General features: G+C 43.9%; 2 long non-coding RNA genes and 2 other non-coding genes across 5 annotated transcripts; 1 reads left to right on the forward strand and 3 right to left on the reverse strand.

The window, feature by feature from the left end:
* Nucleotides 1-21: 21 nt before the first annotated feature.
* Nucleotides 22-4,041, forward strand: LOC108166162 (uncharacterized). Of its 2 annotated transcripts, XR_014089336.1 has the most exons (4): nt 22-1,004; nt 1,965-2,162; nt 2,255-2,407; nt 3,697-4,041. It is a non-coding gene; the product is annotated as an uncharacterized LOC108166162 (long non-coding RNA). The 2 variants fall into 2 exon arrangements; XR_014089335.1 differs by lacking the exon at nt 3,697-4,041 and having other exon boundaries at nt 2,255-3,356.
* Nucleotides 4,042-4,824: 783 nt separating this feature from the next.
* On the reverse strand, nt 4,825-4,897 carry trnak-uuu (transfer RNA lysine (anticodon UUU)). Its single transcript has one exon. It is a non-coding gene; the product is annotated as a tRNA-Lys (tRNA).
* A 1,574-nt stretch (nt 4,898-6,471) lies between these two features.
* On the reverse strand, nt 6,472-7,064 carry LOC145549566 (uncharacterized). The gene is made up of 3 exons (XR_014085513.1): nt 6,876-7,064; nt 6,679-6,783; nt 6,472-6,575 (listed from the first exon to the last, which is right to left on the reverse strand). It is a non-coding gene; the product is annotated as an uncharacterized LOC145549566 (long non-coding RNA).
* A 6,910-nt stretch (nt 7,065-13,974) lies between these two features.
* Nucleotides 13,975-14,047, reverse strand: trnat-ugu (transfer RNA threonine (anticodon UGU)). Its single transcript has one exon. It is a non-coding gene; the product is annotated as a tRNA-Thr (tRNA).
* Between the last annotated feature and the right edge of the window lie 299 nt (nt 14,048-14,346).

The following is a 14,346-nucleotide window of genomic DNA, read 5'->3' on the forward strand; positions in this document are numbered from 1 at the left end:
ACACACAGAAACAACCACACACTCACACCTAGGGACAATCTGGAGAGGCCAATTAACCTGACGGTCATGTTTTAGGACTGTGGGAGGAAACCGGAGTACCTGGAGAAAACCCACCATGCACAGGGAGAACATGGAGACTCCATGCAGAAAGACTGGGGAATTACAAACAGCTCCTTGATGCCTTTTAATAAGTCATGACCTGTCAGACCAACATATTTTATGACGGTATTTTTATTTCTGTTAAGTTTAGGAACATACAAAGCACAAAGGACAGGGACACACTAGAGCAGGAATGACTGGGCAGCTTATGACTGGTCTGGGATGAGAGATTCAATATAAAGTATTCACTAAATATATTTATCCAGCTCAGTCTAAATGATTCCTACATGGATTGATAAAAGATATTACCCTTGGATAACATTTTGTTTGCAAATTTGAAGATCACCAATGGCAACAAAAGAAAGTAAAGCACACCTGCCAGAGTAAAGTAATTTAAATTATTTTAATTCAAATTAATCTGATTTATTCATCTTCCATCCATCTTCAATTAGCAACACAGACAAAGCAAAAGTTGTGGTTTAAATATTCATGTTTATTTAGTTCCATTATATCTCCGTTGTTTGTTTTCCATAACTTAGCGTTAAAAATACCTGCTAGTTTTGTGGCTTTCATTTCCTGTTTAGCCATTTCACACTTTCAGCGCGGAAGCACAACAAAACCCAATTCATGCTGCCCGTAAAAAAAGTTTATTTATCTTCAAATTAAACCCCAAAATGAAAAAACTACTACATAACACAGACATGAACTTTGGATTGATCTTGATTTAATCTCAAACAAAGCTGACAGGTTTTAGGAAGGGGAATCAAACAGAAGAGAGAAGTGGGCTTTCAGTGGAAAGAGTGGGCTGTTCAAAGGAAGTCAGTGGTCTGCAGAAGCTGAAGCTGCTCTCACCTACACAACGATAAACCAGATGAAGGCAGACTGGACTACGATGATTCTCATTTGTAAGTAATGCAAAAATCTTTTACTTTCTGATAGCTTCAAGTTTAGCCAGTGGAATCACTGTGTAAACCTCCACGCAGTGGGATGACTTTCAATAAATCTGTGGCTTTTATTACAATCTTTGATGAAGATGTGGGAACATTGAATTATGGTGGCAGTTGGCATAAAGATATGCATTTTACCATCCTAACCACGAGGAAGATGTAAAAGAATTTCTAAAAAAAAACATCTAATCTAAAAATAAATAAATATCTACAAACTGAAGCAGAAAAAACAGAACCAGGAACTTTGGGGACGAGAACAACAGCATTAGTTTTTTAATTAACGGAGAAAACCTCTTTGAATGCCAAACAGAAGATTCAATCCAGAGTTTGGTGGCTTAATAAACATTTTATTCATTGATATTTTTAACTACTTGGTGCTTTAACAGAATCATGGTTTAAAGACTGAGCAGATCATAGAACTCAAATGTCTTCAGTCATGCACTTATTTTACATTTGGTGAAACAACCTCATGTGTTGAAGTAGAGCTCAAGACATGAGCTCAAGACATGAGCTCAAGACATGAGCTCTACTGGGAACAGACAGTAAACCAATCCTTCCCTCTGTCATGACGTCAAGGCAAGAAAACCTCAAGAAAACCCTGGAAAACTATCTGACCAGGGTAAACCTCAACTTCCTGATTGAGTGTCACTTCCTGGTTGTCCTATCCATCCGTCGGGTTTCCATCAATCAAGTTCTGATCCCAAGAACCTGCCCCATTCCTGCTTACACATTAGTGTTGACAGTAAAAACTGTTCTGGGTCATGGTTTCTGTTTTGGGTCCAGAACGTACTAAGAATGCTTCATTCAATCCATTCAGATAACAACCAGCCACTGATCTTCACATTCGGTCTGGTACTGTCAGAAAGTTGATTGTTTTGCCTAAACTTGTTCTGCTTTGGTCCATTTGATCCCCTCCAGGTTTTATTACCATGTCCGGGTTTTGGATGCTGTTTGTTCCAGCTGCTGAGGTCCAGCAGGTCCACTTTGGATCAAACGTCACACTGGGGTGCAACATCTCCTACCTGTACGACACGACAACGTGGCTTAAACAAAACCCAGGCTTCATTCCGACCATTGTCCTCCACGCCAGCCTCAGGGAGGGACGGCCGGTTGAGTGTAGGCCAGAACTTTTAGTCCTGATCCAGAAGGATTCCATTTTTTGGTGACAGTCCAAATTAAACATTAACAATTACAATCTTTGTTTTCAGTGTTTCAGCTCAGTCTTCGTCATTCAGCGAGTCTCTTGAATCGGTCTCTAGCTCTGAAGATCGCTGGTGTCGAAGTGGGGGATCTGGGCCTGTATTACTGTATTGCCAGCATGAATGGACGCGTGATAATTGGAAAAGGAACACGGATTCATAGTAAGCATTCCTCTGTTTTAGCATCAAAACTGTTCCTTCCAGCAGAAATCTGCCTGATATGATAACATCACTGGGCTTCAGCTTTTATACTCTGATTCCAACGTCTATGTCCTGAACTTCTAGGGATGACAAATGCAAAAAGTTAGCAGTTGATATGGAGTTAATGAGTTCCCCCTAATGCTAGAGAAAAGTTCAACAAACCCAAAGAGGTTCTATTAACCCTTCCGAGATTACTTAGGCTACATTCACACAGCAGGAAAATGTGACCTGAATCTGACTTTCTCACAATCTGAACGGAACAATTCTGATCTTTTCAGAATTGATTTGTACATTTAATGACTTTTACATCATTAATGTGAGACATGCATCATTATCCTGCACCAAGCCTGAAATCTGGATGTAATCAATGGGTGAAAGTTATTATTATGGACCACATCCACTCCTGGTCCGACTCCACATCCAGACGTCTTTCCAGGAGCTGCAGTCAGTGCTCCACTGTGATTTCTTTTTATCAGCTTCCTGCATCTTGTTAAGATCTTGTAACGATACTGTCGGCTCCCATCGCTGGATAACTTTAACATTAATCTATAGATGACGGCATCCATCAATACCTCTGTAAACAGAGCGCCGCTGTGTGGCGCCAACGTTCTTCTTCTGTGCTTTGGAGTCGTAAACCGTTCAGGAGTCTGATTGCGGTTGCATTTAATTAGTAGGATGAACTAATGCGCAGCGTGAGCCACACAAAAATATAATATTTCAGAAAAACATCTGAATTGAGCATGAAGACCTGCTGTGTGAACATAAGCTAAGGGTTTTGCTGATGTCTTTCCATCCTGGCATTGTGTTGACACACACAAACCTTCAGAGCAGCAATCTGTCAAACTTTCTGCTGATCCTCTGTCTGCTACCTTCTTACATCACATGCGTCCAAGCAGCAGGGGTGTACTTAGTTTTTATACACTGCCCCTCTTGCCTAGTTTGGCAATTAATCAGAATCAGAATAATCAGAATAACAAAGTCTGTTTTTAGATGATCATCATCACCATCAAAACCACAAACAGACATTTTGGTAACCTAGAGACTTTTTCTCTGAAACGGAGAGAAAGAAACCAGAATCCATTTTGGTAGAGACTTTTTATCTCCTGTTAGCTCTTTATATTATTATCTACAAGATGATATACAATGCATTGCTTTACGAGGTGCAGTTATAATAAACTGTAAACAAGCGGCATATTTTTACATTTAGGTTAATGTCTTAATGTCGTGTCCTTGGATGTGTGCACTTCCAGATTCCTCCCAGTTTCTGTTCCAGCACTGGTACTCTGCAGCTGTGTGTTCTGGGTTGCTGATTATGATTATGACGGTTTGCATCACTCACTGGAAAACCAGACAGAGGAAGTGGCAGACCACCACCAGGAACTACAGCAAACAAACAACTAAAACACAAAACGATGCCTCAGCACGGCGAGTTTTCACACTGCAATCATTCAATTAGCCTGGTTCAAATATATGAACTCACTATGAGACTAAGCTGTTTATGTCCTTACAAATATCACAAGGATATTATTTATTTTTCTTTGTATTTTGTTCTTGTTTGTGTTCTTATTTATTGCTTTTAATTTGTGTAATTTTGTTGTGAGTAGTTTAATGCAGCAAAGCCTGCACCTTTCTCTAGAAAATACTTTATTTACTTGTTATACTTGTACTTTGTAAAGATACTCAATACAAAACCAACGAAAAGCTTGAACAATATCTCTGGTATTGACTTCCTTTTGTTATTTCCTCCCCTTTGGTGACATAAATACTTAAACATTCAACTGTTTTAATTAATTCAATCTTAATTTTGACATGGAGAGATATTATTATTAATTCTTATTATTATTATTAGTAGCAGTAGCAGTAGCAGTAGTATTAGTATTTTATCTCGACATCTCTTGTCTGTATTTGGAGCTTTTCTCGAGTGTTTACTTCGTCCATGACACACGGTCTGCATCATTTGCACGCCTGTGAGGATAACGGCGCGCCGGATGGGTGGAGTTTTCTCTAACTTCCTCTATATATAACCCCTCCGATCATATGACTGAAGGCATCACGAAGTGATTACTTTAAATCAGTGTCAAGTGTTGGGAAGGAAAGTCATGAGTTTGACTAATATGAAAATTATGAACTCCAGGCCGAATATTACTTTTCCTTGCATATTTGTTCTCGACTGTCTTCCTCGGAGAATACTTTTCCTGCTTTTCCTCGCCGGTAGATGTTGTTCATTCCAAGCCCTCGTTTCTCGTTCTGATTCCTTGCAGGTTTATTTACAGTATTTTTTCGGAACTATTCCCAATATAGGTATTTAAACGGAGCTGAACAAGTTTAGGTCGATGTTGACGCCCAGCCAACATTTCAGAAGGAAATGGGAAAAAAGATGCCGCCCGAACAGGGACTTGAACCCTGGACCCTCAGATTAAAAGTCTGATGCTCTACCGACTGAGCTAAAGCTGGGGAACAATAGTCTGCTTGGGGGGGGGAAGAAGAGGAAAAAAGGGGGGGAGAAGAAAGGGGAAGAGTGAGGCCAATCCCAGAGTCGCGAGTTCGATCCTACCAGTCGCCATACAATGTTTGAGTGAAAAGATTTCCCACAATCAATGTTCAAGTGTTATGAAGTAACAGCTGTTTTTTTGTATCTTGAAAACATTTTAAATGCTTTTTTTTTACAGATAGTGTTAAATTATACTATATACTTGATACAGTCTATTTTAATGTCCTTAATTATACCCAGTGCTTATTTTCATTTTTCACAGCAAAACAATGATAAAAACTAAAATATTCTTGCAAGTGTCTTTCCTAAAGTACTTTTTGAGTGAAGTGAATATCTTTTTTCTGGTGTATGCTTAAAATTATTACCAATAATTCAGAATTTGAATCAGCTAACATTTACTGACAGTAAAAGACCATAGACCTTATAGGTTTCAAAGAACCAAATATTTATTCATCAACAATTAAGACAGTGAATGAAACATGTTTAGTTAGTCCAAAAACATTGTAGCATAATGACAATATCAATCGAAAACAAAATAAATAACACTGTGAACTAAATAAAAACTATATACAATGAAACAGTTTGTGAAGTTATTTAAATTAAAGAAAACATTTATTTTTCTTTTTAATTTGTTCCAGCCACTGCTCTTTAGTTAGACTTTCATTAGAGGGACAGTAAATTTGCCCTCTATATTGGCTGTGTCCTGTTTCAGCAATTCTAAACTGCCCGCATTTTTTGCATGTATTGTGCAAAACTTTGCGTGTCAGTTTTCGAGGTTCTCTATCAGGTTCAGCAGGGGCTGCTCTGGGAGCCAGAACAGGGCCACAGCAGGGGCCAGAGCAGAGCCCTGAGCAGGGGCCACAGCATAAGCATGTGGAGGAGGGGTGGAGAGGCTCCACAAACTCTGTTGCTGTTGGGTAGTGAGGATAACAGATCCCTGTGGTACCACTGGAGTAATTGCCACTAGCTGAGGCCTTTTGGGTGGGGCAGGGAGAAGCTGCCGCTGTCCTGATGGATTTGTCCCATCAGTGAATTGTAGCTTTCTTTTTAATTTTGACTGCCCCACAGTGTTGGATGGTAGCCTGTATGTATGCAGTGGCCCTGAATGTGGTACGCCGTAATGCGGACGTATATTTGCAGGCAGAAGTGGGTCAGCAGCTACAGAAAACCGGCTGGGAAGGTTTAGCCCTTGAAGTACCACAGCGGTTTCTTGCCTTTTGACCCTTCTGTTATGCCACTGAACCAGGGTGGTGTAGCTCACATCCACTAGCTGCAAGTTTGTCTGCCCCATCACAGCTCCATTTGCTAGAACGAGCTGCCTGATCTTCCTATAGTCTTGAAGGATTAAATCCCACCTGGAGACTGTGCCTGCCCCTCTTTTCTTTGGACTACGATGGATATTGCACAGCCGGACAAAGATGGTCTCCACCAGGCGGCAGCAGTCTGGCCATTGGGCAGATGGGGCTGGAGTGGTTAAAGCATGCCTCTTCACACTTTCAACCCCAGGAGTAAATTCCTGCCTCTTCTTGGGGACCTAAACCTCCCAGTGTTCAATCTCTCTTGATGCCTTGCAGCAAATACCACCCTCTGTTTATCAAACTCCAGCAGGTTCTGCCACAGAGCAACAATGCAGCTCACCTAAACAGGAAAATAAAACAATTATACATGAGGACACAGCAATATGCAAGTGAGGTGAAAGGCGTGTGCATGTCTGCAGCAAGCAACAACGTATGTTACTGACCTCCTGGTTGTTCAGCACCAGTGAGGTTTTGCTCCTTAGCTCCACCAGATACTCAGCCAAGCTGTCAACTTTGTCCAGGCCTGGTACACCGACCTCATCTAAACCCTGAGAAAACATAAACAACATAAAAAATGTAGAAGTTATTTGAAGTTTTATTTTATTTTTCTTCAATTCTACAGCTTAGAATGAATGCCCACCTCTGACATAGGCACTGCAATGCCAGGCTGGGTGGAGGCAGCGGACTGGGTGGAGGGAGCTGGCTGGATGGAGGCAGCGGGCTGGATGGAGGCAGCAGACTGGATGGAGGGAGCTGGCTGGGTGGAGGGAGCTGGCTGGATGGAGGGAGCTGGCTGGGTGGAGGCAGCAGACTGGATGGAGGGAGCTGGCTGGGTGGAGGGAGCTGGCTGGGTGGAGGGAGCTGGCTGGGTGGAGGCAGCGGGCTGGATGGAGGCAGCGGGCTGGGTGGAGGCAGCAGACTGGATGGAGGCAGCTGGCTGGGTGGAGGCAGCGGGCTGGGTGGAGGGAGCTGGCTGGATGGAGGCAGCTGGCTGGGTGGAGGCAGCGGGCTGGGTGGAGGGAGCTGGCTGGATGGAGGCAGCGGGCTGGATGGAGGCAGCGGGCTGGGTGGAGGCAGCAGACTGGATGGAGGGAGCTGGCTGGGTGGAGGGAGCTGGCTGGGTGGAGGCAGCAGACTGGATGGAGGGAGCTGGCTGGGTGGAGGGAGCTGGCTGGGTGGAGGGAGCTGGCTGGGTGGAGGCAGCGGGCTGGATGGAGGCAGCGGGCTGGGTGGAGGCAGCAGACTGGATGGAGGCAGCTGGCTGAGTGGAGGCAGCGGGCTGGGTGGAGGGAGCTGGCTGGATGGAGGCAGCTGGCTGAGTGGAGGCAGCGGGCTGGGTGGAGGGAGCTGGCTGGATGGAGGCAGCGGGCTGGATGGAGGCAGCGGGCTGGGTGGAGGCAGCAGACTGGATGGAGGGAGCTGGCTGGGTGGAGGGAGCTGGCTGGGTGGAGGCAGCGGGCTGGGTGGAGGCAGCTGGCTGGATGGAGGGAGCTGGCTGGGTGGAGGGAGCTGGCTGGGTGGAGGCAGCGGGCTGGGTGGAGGCAGCAGACTGGATGGAGGGAGCTGGCTGGGTGGAGGGAGCTGGCTGGGTGGAGGCAGCGGGCTGGATGGAGGCAGCGGGCTGGGTGGAGGCAGCAGACTGGATGGAGGCAGCTGGCTGAGTGGAGGCAGCGGGCTGGGTGGAGGGAGCTGGCTGGATGGAGGCAGCTGGCTGGGTGGAGGCAGCGGGCTGGGTGGAGGGAGCTGGCTGGATGGAGGCAGCGGGCTGGATGGAGGCAGCGGGCTGGGTGGAGGCAGCAGACTGGATGGAGGGAGCTGGCTGGGTGGAGGGAGCTGGCTGGGTGGAGGCAGCGGGCTGGGTGGAGGCAGCAGACTGGATGGAGGGAGCTGGCTGGGTGGAGGGAGCTGGCTGGGTGGAGGGAGCTGGCTGGGTGGAGGGAGCTGGCTGGGTGGAGGCAGCGGGCTGGGTGGAGGATTCGAGCTGTGATGTAGCAGAGAAAATGGTCTCATCGTCTAGCTCTGATACTAGAAAGTCCAAAGCTTCCTCATCCACAAAGCCTTCATCTTCCTCCGCTACATTAGCCTCCACATCTTCCAGCAGAACATCTGTTTCTTCTGAGTCAGGCTCGGCTTTCAGTGGCTTTCCTGTTTGACTTAGAAGGTAGTCAACGCCCAGTAGCTCACCTATGGAAAATCGCAAACACATTGATAGTAAAACAGTCCTAAACATGTTACATATTAGTGATTTTTTTATACTGTAGTTTATCTACAACTGTTTTTCCTTCACATATTTCATTTTGTAATACCTGTGTACTTTGAAGGAGGCATAAATTGTGGGACGTACTCTCGTCCCAGCACCTTCAAGCTGTTCTGATTTATGGACTGAGTCATGTCTCCAGCATATGTCAGAAGAGACGATGGTTTGTTGGTCACTGCTGCAGAACCCCGATCCTGATTCCATCTATTCAGGCCTTCCAGGAGGTAGAGCTGGAAATTCAGCAAGTTTGCACTGGTTCCTGGAAAAAAAGCAAAAAAACAAAACATCATATTAATGTGTTTGAAACAATACTGGTTGATCCAGTTTTTCAAAAATATACAGTAAAGGGTTATAGTCATGTTAGAAAGCGACATACCTGGAATAAACCTGTTTAAATGACAGTGAAATGACTCCAGGGATGTAGAGCCTCGTGAACAGCGGTAACGTGTCAACTTGATTCCGCTCTTGTTGACACTGCCCACCTCAGTGTACAACTGAATCCCTGGAACATCCTGAATGCATTTCACATGCCGTTTTTGGACAGCCCAGATGTGTTTCATTCTGACTTCATCCAGCAAGGGAACTCCCATCAAATCTCTCCCTTTTGGACCATTCAGCTCCTCCAGCAGTCGTTCAATAAAGACAGTAGTGATGTCGTCTCCCCGTGTCCTCCTACGGCAGAAAGTACTCAACTCCTTCTTTGTTATCTGCCTGTCCACCATGGTGTTGGTTATACCTGGCCTCTGTTCCTGCTGGAGCTGCCTTTCTTTGGCTCGTCGAAGAAGGTCAAGGTCCCCTGCATCCCACTCAAAAATGCAGGAGGACAGTGCCCGCATGAAAGCAGGATACAGAGGGTGGGCATCCGTGGTACAACCAACAGCCAGCCTCCGCATAAAGTGCCAAATGTCCAGACGAATGTAAATATCTGGCCATTCTCCAAATCTGGCCTGCAGCTTGCTGAGGCCCTCACTAACACAGCAGCCACAGTCCACATATAGCACCTTTGGAGGTGCAGCCCCAGCCTGGCGATACCGCTCCATCAGTCCTGCAGCCATTTTGTCCAGTCCTGGACCCTCCTGGACAGTCAGGACACTATTCAATATTTGGCCCAGCTCATTGCTGACTGACGACACCCACAGAGCTGTTCCTTTGCTGTGGCCAGCCAGCTTTTTGGTGATCTACAATAGAAAATGTGGAATTAAATCTTGCTGTTTCTCGTGTCTATAGAAACCACTGTCTGCTGTGGATGTCATATGTAGAACAACAAACTTTTTCACAACACGTTTAATTGTTTAAACTGAAATAGAAAACAAAAAAGTTATCCCAAATTTTTTTTTAATTATTAGTGTTTTAAATTTAATAGTGTACAACTTTTTTTTTCAAGTAGGATATAATACTAATACTAATAATAATAATAATACTGATAATTATCATCATTACCTGGTTACTAACCTTTTTAGTGGAGTCCAGCTTCAGAACTGTCCCCAAGGTGGAGGTGATGCTGGCCTTTATGTGGTCTATGCGTGACAGAATATCTCTGCCATACACAGACAACAACCAGCGATCAGTGGGGATGTCAGCTGGTTCTGGGGGCTCCTGGCACACCACCGGGAAAAGGCTGGGTCTATTTACAAAGTTAGCGCACTCCTCCAGGTAGTGCCCCAACCTGTTCAGCCACTCCTCCCCGTGGTTTTCTTTCAGCTGCTTCAGCAGCCGCGCTGAACTGTTGCCCTGCGTTCTGTCTCTCATCAGCCTGATCACTCGTATGTCACAAGCATACCTGGAAGGCAGATTAACAAAGTATTTATTCCGCAGTAACATTTACATGCAATTTAATATCTTCATTCCTCCAGTTAGCATTTTACTAAATGTTTTACTCACTTTTGGGTGAGGATGAGCCGAAATAGTTTCTGGTGTGGCAAGTCCAGTTGGTCTCGGATGCTCTGGGATGTTGATAGATATGTGAGATTACACCCGCTGCACCTGAGTGTCTCCGTCACCAGGAGGTAATACCTATCAACATCCAGGACCTTCCGAGCCCTCTTGTGGATGCCAGCACCTGTAAGATGATTTCCACAAGCTTGGCAGAACACCCTGACCTTCCACTGATGGTAGGGCATCCATACCAGGAGCCGATGTGAAAAAAACCTCTCAGGTGTCGGCACCTGATGGTAAATGAGGGCCGGTGCAGGAGGCTCGTACCACAGCTTTAAATCTGGGCGCAGTTTGCCAGATTTAAAGAGGGTATTTGAGATCCATCTTTGATCCTGCACAGGGATGGTTTTCCTCATTTCACTCGGCAACCAGAAAGAAGCTGCATCACCACCTGCAGCTGGTTTTAACAGAGACGTTGAAGGCTCTTCCTAAAACCAACAGAACATAATATGTTTGAAAACAGATATCTTAGAACTGCATTACTTTAATGAATATACACTGCTGTACTCACAGCTGCAACTGTCTCGCTGGAGTGTGTCTGGGAGGATGGAGCAACACTAGGGCTCCTCACAGAGGGTGGAGGGGACTTGGGCTCCTCACAGAGGATAGAGAGGGACTTGGGCTCCTCACAGAGGATAGAGAGGGACTTGGGCTCCTCACAGAGGATAGAGAGGGACTAGGTGTCTTCCGGGCCACCAAGTTGGGCTTCACTGAATCCGAAAGAGAACCCCCAAAATGGGACTTAGTGAACTGAAATGAGAAATGTACAATCATGTGAAGTAAATACTTTATAAATCACTCCATCAAAATAAGAACAAGAAAATGTTTTGTTCAAAAACTATGATAGTTTTTTGCCATGACAGAATCAATGATATAAAGTATTGAGCAAACAAACAAGAACATTTACCCTTGACAAAGATGGAGGGGACCTCAGGAAACAGCGAGTGGCTGTTGCTGTATCACCAGACGTAGATTCTGCAGCCACAGACTGTGGGGTCAAGGAAGGAGGTGCAGAAGGAGGCTACAGTGCAGGCTACCAAAACAAAGATATTGTAAAGTCACCATTCACCAGAATTGCAAGAGACAAGACATAGCTTCAAATTTGACTAAAAAGTGATTGTTATTAGATATTATTTTAAACCAGCTTACTTTATCAGTGTGAAAGCCACAGTCACAAGTGACAGACGCTCCAAAAAGGGTGGTCTGTCCCCGAACTTGCATGGGGCATTTTTCTATCTGAAACAGTGTAACATAATCTTATTAATGACAGCTACTCAAGTCTGTCCCTTTTTATAAACATATCTACACACACAAGTGAATGAAACAGTGACTTCACTTTACCATCTGATAGATGTCATGCCATTTCTTCTGCCTTGGGGCTGGTCTATTCCCTGCATTGGAAGGCCAAACCCCAGTGCTGGCAAATGCCTTAAGCCTTGCCATCCACTCCCCATCCCCCATACCTTTGTGGCTCTTTGGCTTGGTGCTCATCTGAAGATAACATTGGAATTAGCAGAATCAAATTCCATAAACTAATGATGCACTTTGTGCACAACTAACAATGGGTATGACATAAAAGCATTTAAAAGTAAAATCAAAGCCATAGTTTTCTGTGCTCATAGTGAGGTAAAAAAAAAAAAAAACTATCAACCTCGATCGATCGATCGATCGATCGAGGTCGGGCTATATATAGCTTGATATCTATGTATACATTTACATTTTAACTTAAAGTGTTACTACTATATTATAAAATAAACTGTGTCCTTACTCTTTCACTCAGAACATGACATCAATATGTCGCCCTTTTATTGAAAGCACAATATATTATTGTAGCTGATGTAAAATTATAAATACGAAATCTGTTTGAACGACAACAGACAATAAACAATATTAATAGGTACTCACAGTAATATCGTTAAGGTCGACAGATCGATGATGTGATGACGAATCCTTCTCTTTCCTTCTTCAACGAAGCTAGGCTACTGACATCTGACTTTTAGAATCTTCCAACGGTTGTCACTTTTAAAAATAAAATCCGATTTTTTTTTTGCTTGTGGTGGGGGGGCGAGAGGGCGTCTGGGGGATCACGGTGATTGGGCATGTTCCATTGTGAACTCGAACACTGATAGGTTCGCATGTCGCCACGGTGATTGGCCGATTTCCATTGTGAGCTCGGACATTGATAGGTTCGCATGTCGCCACGGTGATTGGCCGATTTCCATTGTGAGCTCGGACATTGATAGGTTCGCATGTCGCCACGGTGATTGGCCGATTTCCATTGTGAGCTCGGACATTGATAGGCTCGGTCCATTATGAGGCGGTACCCCATTGGCTAAACCGTTCAATGTGAGAATGGAAGCTGGGCAAGGCCATTGGAGGAGAAACATAGACTTACGTGAGCGAAGTAGAGCTATCCGGGCTCTGAGAAACAAACGAAAGATGATGGGAAATATTCCGATAGACAGCGAGTTCTGTTGTATTATTTTGGTTCTGACCCAACAATCACCACCCATATCCATTATAATCTGTATTACAATTAGCTCTACCGTCTCACATGTTGCGCCTCGTCTTCAATAATTTTGTCAATTCTTCTGTTTAAACATTCTGCCACAATAACTCTGAAATAGCTGTTTCAGAATATATCAAGAAAGACTTGACTTCATGGCTAAAAATGCTGGCTGGACAGAAAACCGACATATTCATCTCTGACTCCTAAAAACGTGAATGACGCAAACTCCAAAACACGCACAAAAACACAAATGCAACCGAAAAACACTGAAAACGAAAAAATGCTGCAACCACAGAAAACAGAAGCATAAACCTAAAACCAACAGCAACCGAAAAAATGAAACCAATTTAACCAGAGGACAAGGCTGCAGAAGAGGGGATTGAAAAAAAGAATAACGACGGATCAGAGCTGTAAGGCTCAATATGGCGTCAAAAGGTGACATATTCACTAGATGGACTTGAAGACAACATATTTAAAAGCCACAATAGAGTTTTTATTGAACAACCTGAGGACTAGAGAAGGAAGGAACCTCAGAAAAGTTAAAGACTGGTGTGTAAATATATGTAAGGCCAGAGTAAGTAACTTCATATTCATAAAGATATATGCGTATTTTTCCACTGTTGACTGCATGAAAGTAACACGTAGTATTCATATGGGAGTAATGATTTTAAATTAGTTTTTAACCATATTTTTTTAATCATACTTTTATGATTATTACAGTAAACATTACACCATGTAGTAATCATGATCATGTCATTTATTCTAAGTAACCAAATTGTGACCATGTTAGGCCAGCATATTCATGGAAAAGTGTGGAACAGTTATTATTCATAATTTGAGCTCCATGACGATCACAGAAATATATTTTACTGTTACAAATAGGAAACGGAGAAACACACAGCCTTCACTGGATGCTTCCTATGAAACATAACGCCTTTGCGTGTAAAGCATTATGACAAATCATTTCCTCCAAAACTAAACAGTTGAAAACATGTGCAGGTAAGTAAAAGATTTTTCAAGTGAAAAAAAATAACTCACAGGCCCCAGCGAGATTTGAACTCGCGACCCCTGGTTTACAAGACCAGTGCTCTAACCCCTGAGCTATGGAGCCTGAGATACCGGACATGACGTCATTTTCACTTAAATCTTATCAACAAGTGAAGTACAGCAATTGTGATGTTTATACTTTGTTTCTCGTGGTTTAGTGAAATAAAATGTTCGGATTCAAGGACATTTAAGTAAATATGAGAATTAAATCTTAAAAATCAAACTGCGGACCGAACCATTTAAATTCACCTTACTCACAATGTCTCCACCAGGTGGCGGCATTTCATCACTTTTTCAAACGTTGCAGCAGACGACTAGACAGAAAATGTAAAATAAAACGTGCATTTTAATGTGTATTTATCC

The sequence above is a fragment of the Poecilia reticulata genome, chromosome 1 (genome assembly GCF_904066995.2).
Source record: "Poecilia reticulata chromosome 1, P_reticulata-male-v2, whole genome shotgun sequence".
Taxonomy (NCBI): Eukaryota; Metazoa; Chordata; class Actinopteri; order Cyprinodontiformes; family Poeciliidae; genus Poecilia; species Poecilia reticulata.